Here is an 18,630-nt window from a genome sequence, read left to right as displayed (position 1 = left end):
TAACACTTTTCACTATTGTTAGAAAACATAGTGTTACATAGAGAAAACCCTGAGTACAACAACAACAAAAAATGTTAGAGTTAATAAATGAATTAAATTAGTAAAGTTGTAGGATATGAAATCATTATAGAAAAACATACTGCTATATATTAACAACAAACTAGCTGGAAAAGAAATTGAGAACACAATCCCATTTATAATAGCATTAAAAATAATAAAATACCTAGAAAAAATTTAACCATGGAGATGAATGACCTTTATGGTGAAAACCATGACTTTGGTGAAAAAAAACCGAAGAACACACAAATAAACAGAAAGACATCACATCTTCACAGATTGGAAGAAATGATAAGTTTTAAAAAGTCCAGACTAATCAAAGTGACCTACAGATTCAGTGCAATCCATTTCAAAATACCAATGCCATTTTTCACAGCAATAGAACAAACAATCCAAAAATCCATATAGAATGATAAAAAATACCCTAAATAGCTGAAGCAATTTTGAGCAAGAACAAAGCTGAATGCATCACACTTCCCCATTTCAAAATATATTACAAAGTTATGATAATAAAAACAGTAAGATGCTGGTAGGAAAAAATAAACATATACACCAACAGGACAGAATAGAAAACCCAGAAACAAACTCACGCACTCAAAGTCAATCTCCAAAAAGAGTGCCAAGAGTACACAGCGGGGAAAAGATAGTCTCTTCAATAAATGGTATTGGGAAAACTAGATATCCACATGAAAAACAATGAAATTGAATCCTTACACACAAAAATGAACTCAAAATGGATTAAAAGCTTAAATGTAACACCTGAAACTATAATACTAGTAGGAGAAAGCCTTGGGGAAATCTTCTTCATATTCATCTTGTCAATGTTTTCTTGAATATGGCATTAAAAGCCTAGAAAATTACAACAAAAATAGACTAAGAGGGATCGTGTCAAACTAAAAGGCTCTGCATGAGAAAGGAAACAATCAACAAGATGAAAAGGCAACCTAAGGATTGGGAGAAAATATTTGTTAAAGGGTTAATATCTAAAATGTATAGGGAACTTTTCCAACTCATTAAGAAATCATCATCATCTGATTAAAAAATGACAAAAGCTTTGAAAGACATTTTGCTTAAGAAGACATACAAATGACCAATAAGTACATGAAAAGACGCTCAACACCACTACCCATCAGTGAAATGCAAATCAAAATTACAAAGACATATCACATCACACCAGTCAGGATGGCTATTATAAAATAAATAAATAAATAAATAATAATTGTTTGTGAAGATGTGGGGGAAAAGGGGACTCTGGTTTGTTGTTGGTAGGAATGTAAATTGGTAGTCACTTAGGAAAATAATATAGAAGTTCATCAAAAAAATAAAAATACAACTACCATATAACATAACAACCATTTGGGTATATTTCCAAAGGAACTAACATCTAGATCTTTGAGATATCTGCACTCCCATTTTCACTGCAATGTTATTCACAGTACCCAAAACAATAGCAATCTAATCGTTCATCAACAGATTAATGGATAAAGGAAATGTCATAAATACATAAAAACAATATTATTCATCCTTAAAAAAGGAAATCTTGCCACTTGCAACAACATGGATGAATCTGAAGGACTACATGTTAAGTGAAATAAACCAGGAATAAAAGTAAAAATACTACATAATACCACTTATATGAGGAATCTAAAATAGCTAAACTCATAGCAACAGAGAGTAGAACGTGATTGCCAGGGTCTGGGAGGAAGAACAGGGAGGTATTAGTCAAAGGATCCAAAGTTAATTATACAACATTAATAAGTTCCCAAAATCTCCTGTATAGCATAGTGGCTACAGTTAATAATGCTGTTGTATACTTAAAAACTAGTTAACGAGGTTAGATCTTAAATGTTACTATCACAAACAAAAAAAATCACAATAATAATAAAAAGGGTGGGAGGAAACTCTTGATGGTGATGGATATCCATTTATCTTCCAACTCATCAAGTCATATATGTTAAATACATGGAGCATTTTCTTTATCAATCACATCTCAATAAAGTGCTTTTAAAAGTATTTTAAAACTTCCATTTTTTTTTACCATGGCAGAAATATCACCATTATTGAGTTTAAAAAATCTATTTCAAATTTAAAATAAACATCTTTGGGAACATAATGAAACAGGTTTATTTCTGGATACTAACACCATTATGTGAAGAAATTAGTTGGCTCCTGCCTAAAGAAAAAGTTCCCTAAGAAGAATTCATGTCAGAATTAGACAAAGGGTATCAAGCATAATAAAAATTCCATAAGTGTTGCCTAGAATGTAACAGTGAAGATGAATGAATGACATTGCTTTTGGAAGACAAGTCAGTCTACATAATCAAGACTCAGGTTTTTAAATGGTCTGCATTATCTTGAAGTCCGTTACTTTATGGGGTCTTTCCTAGTGGCTCAGGTGGTAAAGAATCTGCCTGCAATACTGGAGACCTGGGTTCAGTCCCTCAGTTCTGTTCAGTTGCTCAGTCATGTCCGACTCTTTGCAACCCCATGGACTGCAGCACACCAGGCCTCCCTGTTCATCACCAACTTCCAGAGTTTACCCAAACTCATGTCCATTGAGTTGGTGATGCCATCCAACCAGCTCATCCTCTGTCATCCCCTTTTCCTCCGACCTTCAATCTTTCCCATCATCAAGGTCTTTTCCAATGAGTCAACTCTTCGATTAGGTGGCCAAAGTATTGGAGTTTCTGCTTCAACACAAGTCCTTCCAATGAACATTCACATTGATTTCCTTTAGGATAGATTGGTTGGATCTCCTTGCAGTCCAGGGGACTCTCAAGAGTCTTCTCCAACACCACAGTTCAAAAGCATCAATTCTTTGGCACTCAGCTTTCTTTATAGTCCAAATCTCACATCCATACATGACTACTGGGAAAACCATAGCCTTGACTAAATGGACCTTTGTTGGCAAAGTGATGTCTCTGCTTTTGAATTTGCTGTCTAGGGTGGTCATAACTTTCCTTCCAAGGAGTAAGGGTCTTTTAATTTCATGGCTGCAGTCACCATCTGCAGTGATTTTGGAGCCCCCCCAAATGAAGTCTGTCATTTCCCCACTGTTTCCCCATCTATTTCCCATGAAGTGATGGGACCAGATGCCATGATGTTGTTTTTCTAAATGTTGAGCTTTAAGCCAACTTTTTCACTCTCCTCTTTCACTTTCATCAAGAGGCTCTTTAGTTCTTTATTTTCTGCCATAAGGGTGGTGTCATCTGCATATCTGAGGTTATTGATATTTCTCCCAGCAATCTTGATTCCAGCTTGCGATTCATCCAGCCCAGCATTTCTCATGATGTACTCTGCATAGAAGTTAAATAAGCAGGGTGACAATATACAGCCTTGACGTACTCCTTTTCCTATTTGGAACCAGTTTGTTGTTCCATATCTAGTTCCAACTTTGCTTCCTGATACGCATACAAGTTTCTCAAGAGGCAGGTTAGGTGGTCTGGTATTCCCATCTCTTTCAGAATTTTCCACAGTTTATTGTGATCCACACAGTCAAAGGCTTTGGTGTAGTCAATAAAGCAGAAATAGATGTTTTTCTGGAACTCTTTTGCTTTAGGTTGGGACAGTCTCCTGGAGAAGGAGATTGTCTCCCACTCCAATATTCTTGCCTGGAAAACTCTATAGACAGAAGGGCCTGGCAGGCTACATTTCAAGGGATTGCAAAGAATTGGACAAGACTGAGCAAACAACATTTTCACTTTATAAAGGGCACTTGGCATTAGGGGGAAAATGTAAAGTGAGAGGCGCCACAGACAGCAATCACCTACTTTTAGAACGTGTCCTGATTTGGCCTCATGTCCTATTCCTTTGTCAATTAGATACTCATATGTTCTGTGGTGGATAAGGGAAGTGTTTTGTTAGGTTTTATTCTGCAAATTATTATTACACAAACCTGGAAATCCATAGTATTATTACATAAACTAGACTATAATAAAATTACCTAGGATCTATATACAAATCATAATGATTCCCACTGTGCCATCAATTGACAAGATTTTGAACAGTACTCCACATGAGTGAAAATGAGCTGTGTACATCACACAGATACTGAGATTATCTTATAGAGTTTCCAGTTCTAGCTCAATAGGAAGAGCAACAGATGACCAAGCTTACTACCTCATATCCATGGTACTACCCTATAAGAGTCATATCTGTCCGAGAAGCATGGACCACATGGTGAGGCTGCCCATAAAGTAATACAGAAAGATCTATGCTATCACAGTTCTTTAGAGCTGAAAAACTATCTTAGAGGACAAGGAAGTATGACTATGTTTCAAAAGGCTACTAATCTCATCCATTAAAACAGAAATCCAGTGTTAGATGTTATTGAATTATTGTTAATCATCTCAGGTATGTCAATGGCATTGCAGTTATGTAGGAGAAAATTCTTATTCTTAGGAGATGGAAGCTTAAGTATTCAGGAGTGAAGTGTTCTGGTGTCACAACTTACTTTCAAATGATTCAGCAGAACAAATTATATACATACATAGAGATGACAGATAAAGTACATGCAGTAAGATGTAATATGCTAACAATTTGTGGATCCAGGTGAAAGTTATATTATCATATTACTCTTTCAACTTTCCTAAATGCCAGCGATTTTCTAAATTACAAATGCTTTTTAAATTCTTGAATAAAAGCCCCCACAAATTTAACAGCTAAGTTATACTTAACCAGATTTTTCTACAATGGAAGATCAAACTTAAAACTAAATAATATTTCATAGAATTCCTGAATAAAAGTCCCCACAGACTTAGAGGCTAAGTTTTACTTAAACAGACTTTTCTACAATGGAAGATCAAGCTTAAATCCAAATAATATTTCGTCAGATACAATAATGTATAGAAAACTGTTACAATGTATTTCCCTTGGTTACCAGGCCATTCTATTGCAGTGTAAATCTGAGATTAAAACATTGTTCTTGGTTAAAACACAATCCCTCTATACCTACCAAACACATTACAAATAAATTACGGATTCACAAACATAATGAAAATAACTGTTTTGTGCTTCTCTTTTTGTTTTTGTTAACTGAAAATTTTGAGTGCTCACTTCTGTAAGAAACAAGAGTAAACAATATATACTTTCCCAACATATATAAAATTCATGTTAGGTAAAGTGACCAAAATAGAAAAGCAACTGAGGAATTACACTACATATCCCTGCAACTGAAACAACGGAGATCTAACATTATAGTAATGTTATATAAACTGGTTAGGGGAAAATCCAAGCATACTTGGCTTATGTCAGCCAAGTATCTGGACCGATTGCTTTAATATTTAGGTGTAATGAGTATCTAGACTGTGGTGTTGTATATGAATACAGAGTGGCAAGATTTTTCACTTATAAAACAAGACCCACCAAATATGTTTCTTGTTGCAATGTATGCATTTCTTAAAGATATTTTTATAGTATTAGCTTTTAAGGAAATACTGACAACTCATAAAATCACATAGAATAAATCTATAACATCTGATATAAACTCTGTGATTTATTTTTTAATTGTCAAAAAAATGTAACTCTCTAGAACTTAGGGTAGAGAGGAAAATTTAATCTAAAAATATTAGAGCTATGTGCTTGGTGTCCTAACCTGCTCACATGGTGATCTCGGTGACCTCAGGACTTGATAAAATACAGGCTCTATGCCAAAGGCAGGGAGAAACTGCACAGGTGTGATATGCCTCCTTGGAGGCACACATATGTAGGGTCCTATCTTACCCTGCTATTTTCTACATAAGTGAGCTTTGAGAAAATATTTCATTTTGAAATTTTAAGTTACCCATATGCATGTGGATATAATAATATTCACTTTGTAGTGTTGTAGGAATTTGATTTGATAATTTACATATAGCAAGAACTTTAACAAATTTAGTTTTCAATTTATTCTAAATGCTCAGTATTCCAAAGGAGAAGAAAAGAGACACATCTGAGAAGCTGACCATAAGGTCTTAAGGAACAGATTATAAGCTAGTCATCCTGGAGGAGGCAGCATTGCAGGGACTGTAAAAAAATAAAGACTTTAGATGAGAGGAATCAGACATAAAATAAGTATCTTAGAAAGCCATAAATAGAGGGAAGGATAGAGGGGAAGGAGTAGAAAGTAGTAGGTCAGGGCGTTGGTCATAAGCAACAAAAACATCAGAGAACTTGGAGAGAATAGTATTATGTTCTTGACTTGTATTCTGGACCTCAGAATTATCAACAGTAAGTAATATATCCTAGTTCAGGTGATTCCCATTAGGAGAGGATATATCACAACTTCTCAACTCTGTGAAGAAGTAGTCTTCAATCTAGCAAGTTGGATAAGAAAAAAGAAGTATGTTTACCCAGGCTCTAAAAGACCTGTAGATAAATCTTCCAGAACTGTTTTCCAAATTCTGCTTGAGAATCATCTTGAAACATTCAAATTTTTGAGCTACTTCTTTCATCTTTCTTAATCCTGATCACACTACAAATAACTAGTATTTTTTGCTGTTAACATTATCCAAATGAAGTGTAACCTATTAGAGGAAAGCAGGTGGGTTTAGACAGCCAAGGAGTTGGAGAGTTAAATGGAGAGTGAGAGGAAGCTAGATAATTCTAGGCACTCCCTCGAGTAGTTCAAAAGTTTGGCTTTGGACTCATTAACTAAAAAGAAGAACTCTATTTAGAGCAACAGGGGACTTTATTATGTCCTTTTTTAATGTACCATCTTTGGAAATTCTGAGTTGAAGCAATCACTTTGAACTATTTAATGACAAATACTGCTATTCTGATGAGAGTTCCAGGGGAGAAGGGAAGGAGAAGAATTAGTTCCCTGCTTAGGAAGCCAGGATTTTCCCACAGGCCAAGTATAAGGCAGATAAACTCTCTGGGGTTTACCACAGAAGCTGAGAAATAACTGCATTGATCTCTTGTGATCATCTTCCCATGTGTATGTGCTACAGTCTGTAAATACAGCAAGTTGAGAATCAGGATAGTCAAATGAGTAAAAGCAAGACAAACTTGCTTTTCATGAGTGTTTCATCGTACAAGAAATTATGAAACAATCTCCTGCCATATGATTAGACACTATACTCTCTAACCTAGATATAATGATTTAGCATGTATGCTCAAAGGCACTTTCTATACATATATGGGACCCATACTTATGATCCAGCTTGTTTTCATCATTTAATTGTACACTTTAGGGATCTTTTCATCCATACACACAATATCCAGCTTATTCTTTTTTATCCTGGCATGATATTCATAATTCAGATCTATCATAATTTTTTAACCATTCTCCTTTGATAAGAGTTACAAAGGAGTTATTCAAGCTGATTCCAAATTAGATATACTAGTATTATAATGAGCATTATTGCACATATTTCTTGGGTATGTATGTTAGCTATTTTGTAGTCTATAACATTATGTTCTAATTGCAGTATCAATATCAAAGAGAAAAATTACTTGAAATCTGGTTTGATAGTTTATATACTCTACCTCTCAGTTGTATCAATTTACTAGTTGTGCATCTGTCTCACCTCAGTGTGAGGTATGGGCTCACCAAGACCCCAAATCAATGCTAATTTCATTCTACTAACATGAAAGGAGGAATGTGAAAATACATAAGCTTAGAGCTCTGTCTGAGAAGTCATTTAGCCTCAAAGGAGACCTTCTCATCTTTGGATGAGAACAGGAAGCTGTGCAATGTCTACAGTACAGCACAAAATCACTTAGAGAAAGCGTGCAATCTAAAGCCAGTACATTTAAATCAGCACACTGACAGGAAGAATGTCAGAATAATTTTTGTATTTTTGTCATAATAATTCATCTTTACAAAAAGAGTTGGCACAGATCAACGCAAATTGCAGTGGAAATTTCCAATGAGAATCAAACATTTCTTATTTGACACACTATTCCACTCAAACAAATTGCTATGATAAAGTACAAGAAGAATCTGCCATTTATTTGAAATCTGACCTTGTAGTACTGCATTTAATGAATATTTCACAATTTGTCCATTCTTTACCATTCTTTTAATAAGTATTTGAATTATTCTAGTTTGTGGCTGGTATAAAGCTATGAATATCATTATAAAAATCTTTTATATAGACATATGTACTCATTTCCCTTGGATGTTACTTGGATAGAATTGCGGGGTAATAGCATACCTATATATATAGTTTTATTAGAAACTAGCAAACTGTTTTCCAAAGTGGTTGTAAAATTTTGCATGCTCAGCACCAGTATATGAGGGTTTCAGCTGCTTCATTCTTGCAATATTTTGATCTGTTACTCTTTTTTAGTCTTTTTAAATTTTAGTGAATCAGATGCATTTGAAGTAGAAAATCATTGTGGTTTAATGGTGTTTGAAGTAAGGGATACTGAATAATATCCACCGAACTGAAAAGGAACTTTGAGACCATAAAATGAAGCAGGCAATTCCATAAACTGAAGTTATGAAGTTTATTGCGGGTAACTTACACAAAGGAAGTATTGGGCAGACAACAATCCAGAGCCATTCACAGCTATACTAGACAACCCAAAATGGGTATAAGGTGACTTAAAGGAACCAAAGCTAAAAATAGATTCTGACTACTAAGGGAGAAGCAAATACACACCTATGGGAACCAGGGGTTTTTTCCTCCCCTTGGGGGGGTCACATGATCATTATTCCTCATGGGCCATTAAACATCTGCATCAGCAAAAGGCATTCTCCCAGTTTTCACATAAGATGAAGGTAAGGGCAAAAGTTGAGAGGAAAATAACCAAGATGGTGAAGCAGCCGGACATGGAACTCACCACCCTCCACAAACACATCAAAAATACATCTACATGTGGACCAATTTTCACTGAAAACTAACTGAAACTGGCAGGAAAATTTGTATAACCAAGGCTATAAGAAAGATCTGCAGAGAGTCAGGTAGGAAGGGAAGAGAAGCCATCAAGTTGAGATGTGTTCCCCTATGAGGGGACTCAGGAAAGGGGAGACTACACAGGCTGAAACCCACACTGAGGAGGAAGTTGTTGGAACGTATTGGACACAGCCATCCTGGAGCCTGACACAGGGAAGATGAGTCCCCTTGGCTGGCTGGAGGGCTGGTGGGACTGACTGGAAGGTCTTGGGAAGCCTGGACTCCATTTGTAAAGAGTCTATGTGTGCTGGCATAATCCTGAAGCAGGGTTGAGACAGTGGCTTGCAGACTGCTAGAGTGGCTGCCCAGTTTCCCATGATTGCCCGAATGCCCCCTGCCTGAGTCAAGCAAATGCTCCAGACCCTTCTTACTTTATGTCACAGTTCCACGCTGGAGCAGGGGCTGCTATGACTGAGAAAAGAGCTCAGCCATGAGGGGCAGAATTGACTCAAGCCCCACGCTAGTGTTGTGGTCAGAAAATATGCTTAGTATGATTTCAGTTTTCTTAAAATACTGAGGCTTGTTTGTGGCATAGCACATGATCTGTCTTAAACAATGTTCCACATGCACTTGAAAAAATGTTTATTATGCTGCTTTTGGATGAAATGTTATATAAATATATACATGTATGTCTACTAAGTTCATAGGGTATAATGTGTAATCTAAGGCCACCATTTTCTTATTGATTTTCTATCCAGATGATCTGTTTAATGATGTAAGTGGGGTGTTAAAAGTCCCCTACTGTTCTTGTATTACTGTCAGTTTCTCTCCTATTTGCTTTATGCATTTAGTTGGTCCTTTGTTTACAAACTTTATACCTCTTTTTAGATTAATCCCTTTATCATTATACAATATTCTTCTTTGTCTCTTACAATAGTCTTTATCTTAAAGTCCATTTTATCTGATGTAAGTTTTCTTTTCATTTCCATTTGTATGGAATACTTCTTTCCACACTCTCAATTTTAGTCTTGGTGTGTCTTTATATCCAAAATGAATGTCTTATAGGCAGCATATACATAGGTCTTGTTTTTTTTTTCTAATCCATTAAACCACTCTGTTTTTTCACATGATTGATGGAATTTAATACACAAAACTTAAAACTTTTGTACCACAAAGGAAACAGAAACTCACATCAAAAGGATAAACATCCCATTGGAAAAATTATTCATCACTTTTAATAACAAAGGGAAATCGATTCATATATAAATATGGGACATATATATGGACTGAGCAACTTCCCTTTCACTTTTCACTTTCATGCACTGGAGAAGGAAATGGCAACCCACCCCAGTGTTCTTGCCTGGAGAATCCTAGGGACGGGGGAGCCTGATGGGCTGCTGTCTATGGGGTCGCACAGAGTCGGAAACGACTGAAGTGATTTAGCAGCAGCAGCAGTCACTAAGTTGTGTCTGACTCTTTTCGCAACCCCATGGACTACAGCCCACCAGGCTCCCCTGTTCATGGTATTTCCCAGGCAAGGATAATGAAATGGGTTGCCATTTCCTTTTCAAGGGGATATTCCTGTTCTAGGGATCCAACCCATGTCTCTTGCACTGCAGGTGGATCCTTTACCATTGAACCACCAGGAAATGCTCCATTAAATCAATAATTCCAACCACTCCATGCCTTTTGATTGAAGAAATTATTCCATTTCCATTTAAAGCAATTATTGATAAATATGTTCTTACTGCCAATTTGATAATTGTTTCTTGTTTTCATAGTTCTTCTTTGTTCCTTATTCTTTTGCTCTCTTCTCTTGTGTTTTGACAGCTAAATTTAGTACATGATGGCTTCCTTTCTCTTTTTTGTGTGTTTATCTAGTATAGGATTGTATAGGATTGTGGTATCCTAGGTTCATACACAACAGCCAATTTATATATGTGATTATTTTAGATTAATGATCTCAAGTTCAAATGCATTGTAACCTCGCTACATTTTTATTCTCCCATGTTTAATGTTTAATTCTCCCACCATGTTTAATGTTTTGTCTTTTCATTTTGTATATCTGTCATCTACTTATAGATGATTTTAATGCTTTTATCTTTTAAACTTCCCAAAAGTGTTTCTTCTACTACCTCTACAGCTCTTTTGCCTTTACCAGTGAGGCTTTTCCTTTTTATAATTTTCATACTCCTACTTTGGCATTTTCTTTTCTTAGAGAAGTCCCTTTAATGTTTCTTATAAAGCCAGTCCAGTGGTGCTGAACTGTTTCAGTTTTTGCTTGTCTGTGAAACTATCCCTCCTTGAAAGTTGAATGATAACCTTGCTATATAGTGTGTTCTTAGTTGCAGGTTGCTTGTTTGTTTCATTACTTTGGATACATTTTGCCACTTCTGGCCTGCAAAGTTTCTGCTAGAAAGTCAGCTGACAGCATTATGGGAGTTCCCTTGTATGTTACTAGTTGCTTTTCTCTAGCTGCTTTTAAGAGTCTCTATCTTTATGAATCTTGGTTGGGCCTCTCTGTGCTTCCTGGACTTGGATATCTCTTCCCTTTCCTAAGTTTGGGAAGTTTTCAGATATTGTTGTTGTTGTTGTTGTTCAGTTGCTAAGTCATGTCTGACTCTATGTGACCCCATAAATTGAAGCAAGCAAGGCTTTCCTGTCCTTCACTATTTCCCTGGGCTTTCTCAAACTCATGTCCATTGAGTTGGTGATGCCATCCAAACATCCAAAACATCTCATCCTCTGTCTTCCCCTTCTCTTCTTGCCCTCTCTTTCCCAGCATCAGGGTCTTTTTCAGTGAGTCAGCTCTTCACATCAGGTGGCCAAAGTACTGGAACTTCAGTGTCAGCATTAGTTCTTTCAATGAATATTCAGGGTTGATTTTCTTTAGGAGTGACTGATTTCAATCTCCTTCCTGTCCAAGGGACTCTCAAGAGTCTTCTCCAGAACCACAATTCAAAAGCATCAATTCTTCGGCACTCAGCCTTCTTTATGGTTCAACTCTCATGTCCAGTACACGATTGCTGGAGAAACCACAGCTTTGACTCTTTGGACCTTTGTCAGCAAAATGATGTCTCTGCTTTATAATATGCTGTCTAGGTTTGTCATAGTTTTTCTTCCAAGGAGCAAGTATCTTTTAATTTTGTGGCTATATTCACCGTCTGCAATGATTTTGCAGCCCAAGAAAATGAAATCTGTCTCTACTTTTCCCCCATCAATTTGCATGAAGTGATAGGACCAGATGCCATGATCTTAGTTTCTGAATGCTGGATTTTAAGCCAGCTTTTCCACTCTCCTCTTTCACTTTTATCAAGAGGCTCTTTAGTTCCTCTTTGCTTTCTGCTGTTAATGTGTTATCATCTACATATCTGAGGTTGTGATATTTCTCCCAGCAATCTCAATTCCAGCTTGTGCTTCATCCAGACGCACATTTTGCATGATGTACTCTGCATAAAACTTAAGTAAGCAGTTATTATTTCTTCAAATTATAATTTTTTCTTTCTTCTCTTTCAGGGACTCCTATGAGTGCTTAATATTGCTACAGAGGTTTCTTAAACTATCTTAGTATTTTAAAATTATTTTTTTCTGTTCAGTTTGGATGATGTCCTCTACTCAGTCTCTTCTCCATTCCTCTCTGCCATCTAATCTGCTGTTGATTCCTTGCAGTGCATTTTTTATTCCAGTTACTGTGTTCTTCAGTTCTGTCTGGTTCTCCTTTATATTTTCTGACTCTTTGTTGAAATTCTGTTTATCCATTCTTCTCCTGAGTTTGGTAAGCATCTTTATGATAACTACCATTAACACTTTATCAGATAGAGTGCTTATCTCCATTTCACTTAGTTCTTTTCTGAGGTTGTGTCTTGTTCTGTAAGTTGGAACATATTCATCTGTCTCCTCATTTTGCCCAGTTCTCTGTGTTTATGTCGGAGAAGGCCATGGCAACCCACTCCAGTGCTCTTGCCTGCAAGATCCCATGGATGGAGGAGCCTGGTGGGCTGCAGTCTATGGGGTCGTGAAGAGTCGGACACGACTGAGCGACTTCACTTTCACTTTTCACTTTCATGCATTGGAGAAGGAAATGGCAACCCACTCCAGTGTTCTTGCCTGGAGAATCCCAGGGACAGGGGAGCCTGGTGGGCTGCCGTCTCTGGGGTCGCACAGAGTCAGACACAACTGAAGTGACTTAGCAGCAGCAGCTGTGTTTATGTGTTAGGTCAGCTAAGTTTCCCAATCTTGGAGAAGTAGCCTAATGGAGAAAACATCCTACGGGTACAGCTGGCTGCTCCCTTCTGGTCACCAGATCTATGTGTTCTAGGTGTATCCCCACATGGGCTACATGCAGCCTTCTCTTGTGATGGGGCCAATTATGTGGCCATGCATTGCTGACCTCTCGTCAGCCTGGCTGTGAGGCTATGTATCATGTGGTAGCAATGGACCTGCTGGATGGTGAGGAAGGCTCCCCACATGGTAGGCTGCACAGCCTGGGGAGAATGCAGGACTGATGCCAGCCTGTTGGTGGGTGGGGCTGGTCTCCAGTAGATATTAGCAGACTCGAATGAGGATTCCAAACTGGTGCTTGCTAATAGCGACTTCACTTTCACTTTTCACTTTCATGCATTGGAGAAGGAAATGGAAACCCACTCCAGTGTTCTTGCTTGGAGAATCCCAGGGATAGGGGAGCCTGGTGGGCTGCCGTCTATGGGGTCACACAGAGTCAGACATGACTGAAGTGACTTAGCAGCAGCAGCAGCAGCAGCAATCTCAGTGTTATTGCATTAGAATGAGCTCCCCAAATGCTGCAGCCAGTGTCTCTGTCCCCAGGGGGAGTCTGAGTTTCTCCCTTCCTCTCCAAGAGGTTCTTCAAGATCAGCAAGTGGGTCTGACTCAGTCTCCCTTCAGACTACAACCTCTGCACTGGAACTCAGAGCCTATGAGCTTTTGTGCATACCCTTTAAGCATAGAATCTCTGCCTCCTACAGTCTTCTGGATCTCCTGAATGTAAGACTCACTGGTTTTCAAGGCCAGACGTTCAGGTGTGAGCCTGAACGTTCAGAGGTCCTAAGTGTAGGACCTCTGGGCTAGGGAGCGTGACATGGGGCTTGGACCCTTTTGCTGCTCGGAGGGGACCTCTACAATTGTGATAGTCCTCCCATTTGTGGGTTTCTGACCTAGGGATGTGGGTTCGGACTATACCACACCCCATCCTCCTTCCCATCTCATTATGGTTCCATCTTTACATCTTTAATTGTGGAAAATTTTTCATCTAGCCTTTAGAGTGTTCTCACTGATAGTTGCTCTACAACTGACTGTAATTTTGATGTGCCCATGAGAGGTGTTTTAGAGTCTCCCTACTCTTCCATCCTGGCCACCTCTGTCTTTTACTTTTCTTAAATATATCTTTTTTTGAACAGAAATTTTTTGCAGTAGTATAGCAGTACTTGTACTTTTTGTTTCCTGTTCAAAAATATCTTTGCCCATCCTAAGATCATGAATATACTCTTCTAGGTTTTCTTCTAGAAGGTTTATTGTTTCACTAATCACCAATAGTATGAAATATCTCAAACCAAACTTCTGTATAGTGTGAGATAGGTCACACCATATAAGATATTCAATTGATCCAGTATTTTCTTTTCAATTTTCCACATATATTTCCATATATATAGATATGAGTCAATTTTTGTTACAGTTATTAATTTGTCAATTACTATGCCAATACCACACTGTCTTAATGACTATTATTTTATAATAATTCTTGAAATCTAGCAAAGTAATATAAAACTCTTCTAGAAGATTGTCTGGGTTGTTGGGGACTTTTAAATTTCAAAATGAATTTGGGGACATTTGTCTATTTCTATAAAAATTATACTGTGATTTTGATTAAGGTTGTGTTGGATATACAAAACAATTTGGGAGAATTAACATCTTAGTAATATTATTTTCCAAACCATAATTAAAACATATCTCTATATTTATTTTCCTCTTCTTTAAATTTTCCCATTAAGTAGTAGTTTTCAGTATTAAAATATTAATCTTTAACTTATTCCTACATATTTAATCTCTTTGATGATAATAAATGGTGCCATTTAAAATATTTTTTTTTTTTAGTTTTTTATTTTTTAAATTTTAAAATCTTTAATTCTTACATGCATTCCCAAACATGAACCCCCCTCCCACCTCCCTCCCCATAACATCTTTCTGGGTCATCCCCATGCACCAGCCCCAAGCATGCTGCATCCTGCGTCAGACATAGACTGGCGATTCAATTCCCATGATAGTATACATGTTAGAATGTCATTCTCCCAAATCATCCCACCCTCTCCCTCTCCCTCTGAGTCCAAAAGTCCGTTATACACATCTGTGTCTCTTTCCCTGTCTTGCATACAGGGTCGTCATTGCCATCTTCCTAAATTCCATATATATGTGTTAGTATACTGTATTGGTGTTTTTCTTTCTGGCTTACTTCACTCTGTATAATCGGCTCCAGTTTCATCCATCTCATCAGAACTGATTCAAATGAATTCTTTTTAACGGCTGAGTAATACTCCATTGTGTATATGTACCACAGCTTTCTTATCCATTCATCTGCTGATGGACATCTAGGTTGTTTCCATGTCCTGGCTATTATAAACAGTGCTGCGATGAACATTGGGGTACATGTGTCTCTTTCAATTCTGGTTTCCTCAGTGTGTATGCCCAGAAGTGGGATTGCTGGGTCATAAGGTAGTTCTATTTGCAATTTTTAAGGAATCTCCACACTGTTCTCCATAGTGGCTGTACTAGTTTGCATTCCCACCAACAGTGTAGGAGGGTTCCCTTTCTCCACACCCTCGCCAGCATTTATTGCTTGCAGATTTTTGGATCGCAGCCATTCTGACTGGTGTGAAGTGGTACCTCATTATGGTTTTGATTTGCATTTCTCTAATAATGAGTGATGTTGAGCATCTTTTCATGTGTTTGTTAGCCATCCGTATGTCTTCTTTGGAGAAATGTCTATTTAGTTCTTTGGCCCATTTTTTGATTGGGTCGTTTATTTTTCTGGAGTTGAGCTGCAGAAGTTGCTTGTATATTTTTGAGATTAGTTGTTTGTCAGTTGCTTCATTTGCTATTATTTTCTCCCATTCAGAAGACTGTCTTTTCACCTTGCTTATATTTTCCTTTGTTGTGCAGAAGCTTTTAATTTTAATTAGATCCCATTTGTTTATTTTTGCTTTTATTTCCAGAATTCTGGGAGGTGGATCATAGAGGATCCTGCTGTGATTTATGTCTGAGAGTGTTTTGCCTATGTTCTCCTCTAGGAGTTTTATAGTTTCTGATCTTACATTTAGATCTTTAATCCATTTTGAGTTTATTTTTGTGTGCGGTGTTAGAAAGTGATCTAGTTTCATTCTTTTACAAGTGGTTGACCAGTTTTCCCAGCACCACTTGTTAAAGAGATTGTCTTTACTCCATTGTATATTCTTGCCTCCTTTGTCAAAGATAAGGTGTCCATATGTGTGTGGATTTATCTCTGGGCTTTCTATTTTGTTCCATTGATCTATATGTCTGTCTTTGTGCCAGTACCATACTGTCTTGATGACTGTGGCTTTGTAGTAGAGCCTGAAGTCAGGCAAGTTGATTCCTCCAGTTCCATTCTTCTTTCTCAAGATTGCTTTGGCCATTCGAGGTTTTTTGTATTTCCATACAAATCTTGAAATTATTTGTTCTAGTTCTGTGAAAAATGTGGCTGGTAGCTTGATAGGGATTGCATTGAATTTGTAAACTGCTTTGGGTAGTATACTCATTTTCACTATATTGATTCTTCCAATCCATGAACATGGTATATTTCTCCATCTATTAGTGTCCTCTTTGATTTCTTTCATCAGTGTTTTATAGTTTTCTATATATAGGTCTTTAGTTTCTTTAGGTAGATATATTCCTAAATATTTTATTCTTTTCGTTGCAATGGTGAATGGAATTGTTTCCTTAATTTCTTTTTCTACTTTCTCATTATTCGTGTATAGGAATGCAAGGGATTTCTGTGTGTTGATTTTATATCCTGCAACTTTACTATATTCATTGATGATCTCTAGTAATTTTCTGGTGGAGTCTTTAGGGTTTTCCATGTAGAGGATCATGTCATCTGCAAACAGTGAGAGTTTTACTTCTTCTTTTCCAATTTGGATTCCTTTTATTTCTTTTTCTGCTCTGATTGCTGTGGCCAAAACTTCCAGAACTATGTTGAATAGTAACGGTGAAAGTGAACACCCTTGTCTTGTTCCTGACTTTAGGGGAAATGCTTTCAATTTTTCACCATTGAGGATAATGTTTGCTGTGGGTTTGTCATAGATAGCTTTTATTATGTTGAGGTATGTTCCTTCTATTCCTGATTTCTGGAGAGTTTTTATCATAAATGGATGTTGAATTTTGTCAAAGGCCTTCTCTGCATCTATTGAAAAATATTTTTATTTAATAACTGTTCTTGACTGTATATAGAACACAAATGCTTTTAAAATTTGAGATACAATCCACATGCCATAAAACTCACTATTTTTAACTAAACAATTTAGTAGAGGCTTTTTAGTATATTAACGAAGTCATGCTACTATCACCACTAATTCCAGAATATTTTCATCATCCAAAAAGAAAACCCGTACCAATCAGAAATCACTTCTTTTCACCTCTCTCCCCCAACCCTGGCAATCACTAATCACTAATCTGTGAATTTGCCTGTTTTGGACATTTGATATAAGTGAAATCATATAATATGAGGTCTTTCATATCTTACTTATTTAACTTAGCATAATGTTTTTGTTGCTGTAGCATAAATCAGTACTTCATTCCTTTTTATGAATAAATAATATATGTGTGTGATTATATCATATTTTGCTTATCCAATTATCAGTTGATGTATAGTAAATTCTTTCCAATTTGGGGCTATAATGAATATGCTTCTGTGAACATTTATATACAAACTTCTGTGTGAAATGCACTTTGGATTGATCTCAATTGATCATTTTTTAAGTTTTTGTTAAAATTTTCTGTTAACATCCTCTAGTGAATTTTTCACTTCAGATATAATACTTTTCAACTCTGGAATTTCTATTTGGTTCCTTTTATAAATAATTTATATTTTCATTGATATTCTCTATTTGGTAAAACACTGTTCTCACTCTTTCCTTTAGCTGTAGTTTCATTTAGTCCTTTGAACATACTTAAAATAGATTATTAAAAGTTTTTGTCTAATAAACCTGGGATACTTCAGGGACAGTTACTACTGACTGCTTTTTCCCCCTATGTATAGGCCACACTTTATTCTCAGCAAGTTTTTAAATGTTTTCTTGAAGCTAGACCTCAAAGCAACATCTCCTGCATTGCAGGTGGATTCTTTACCAGTTGAGCTATCAAAACATCCCCTCAAATGGTGTGAGGGCTGTTCTAATTTCACTGACTTACCTGTAGCTGTCCAGCATTCCCAGCCCACTTTTTGAAGATACTATCTTTTCTCCATTGTATATTCTTGCCTCCTTTGCCACAGGTTAACTGATGTAGGTGCATGTGTAGTACAATGTTAAATAGAAGTGACGGTAGTGATAATCCTAGCCTTGTTTCTCATTTTAGGAATAATGGTTTCAATATGTCACAATAAAGTATGACATTAGCTGTAAGTTTGTTGTAGATACATTCATGAGGTAACACTACTTTTTATGGCTCTTTTGTTGGGAGATTTATCGTGAAAATGGCTGCTAAATTTTATCAAATTACTTTTCAG

The sequence above is a fragment of the Ovis aries genome, chromosome 3 (genome assembly GCF_016772045.2).
Source record: "Ovis aries strain OAR_USU_Benz2616 breed Rambouillet chromosome 3, ARS-UI_Ramb_v3.0, whole genome shotgun sequence".
NCBI classification, from domain to species: domain Eukaryota; kingdom Metazoa; phylum Chordata; class Mammalia; order Artiodactyla; family Bovidae; genus Ovis; species Ovis aries.
Note: the sequence above shows the minus strand (reverse complement) of the source record.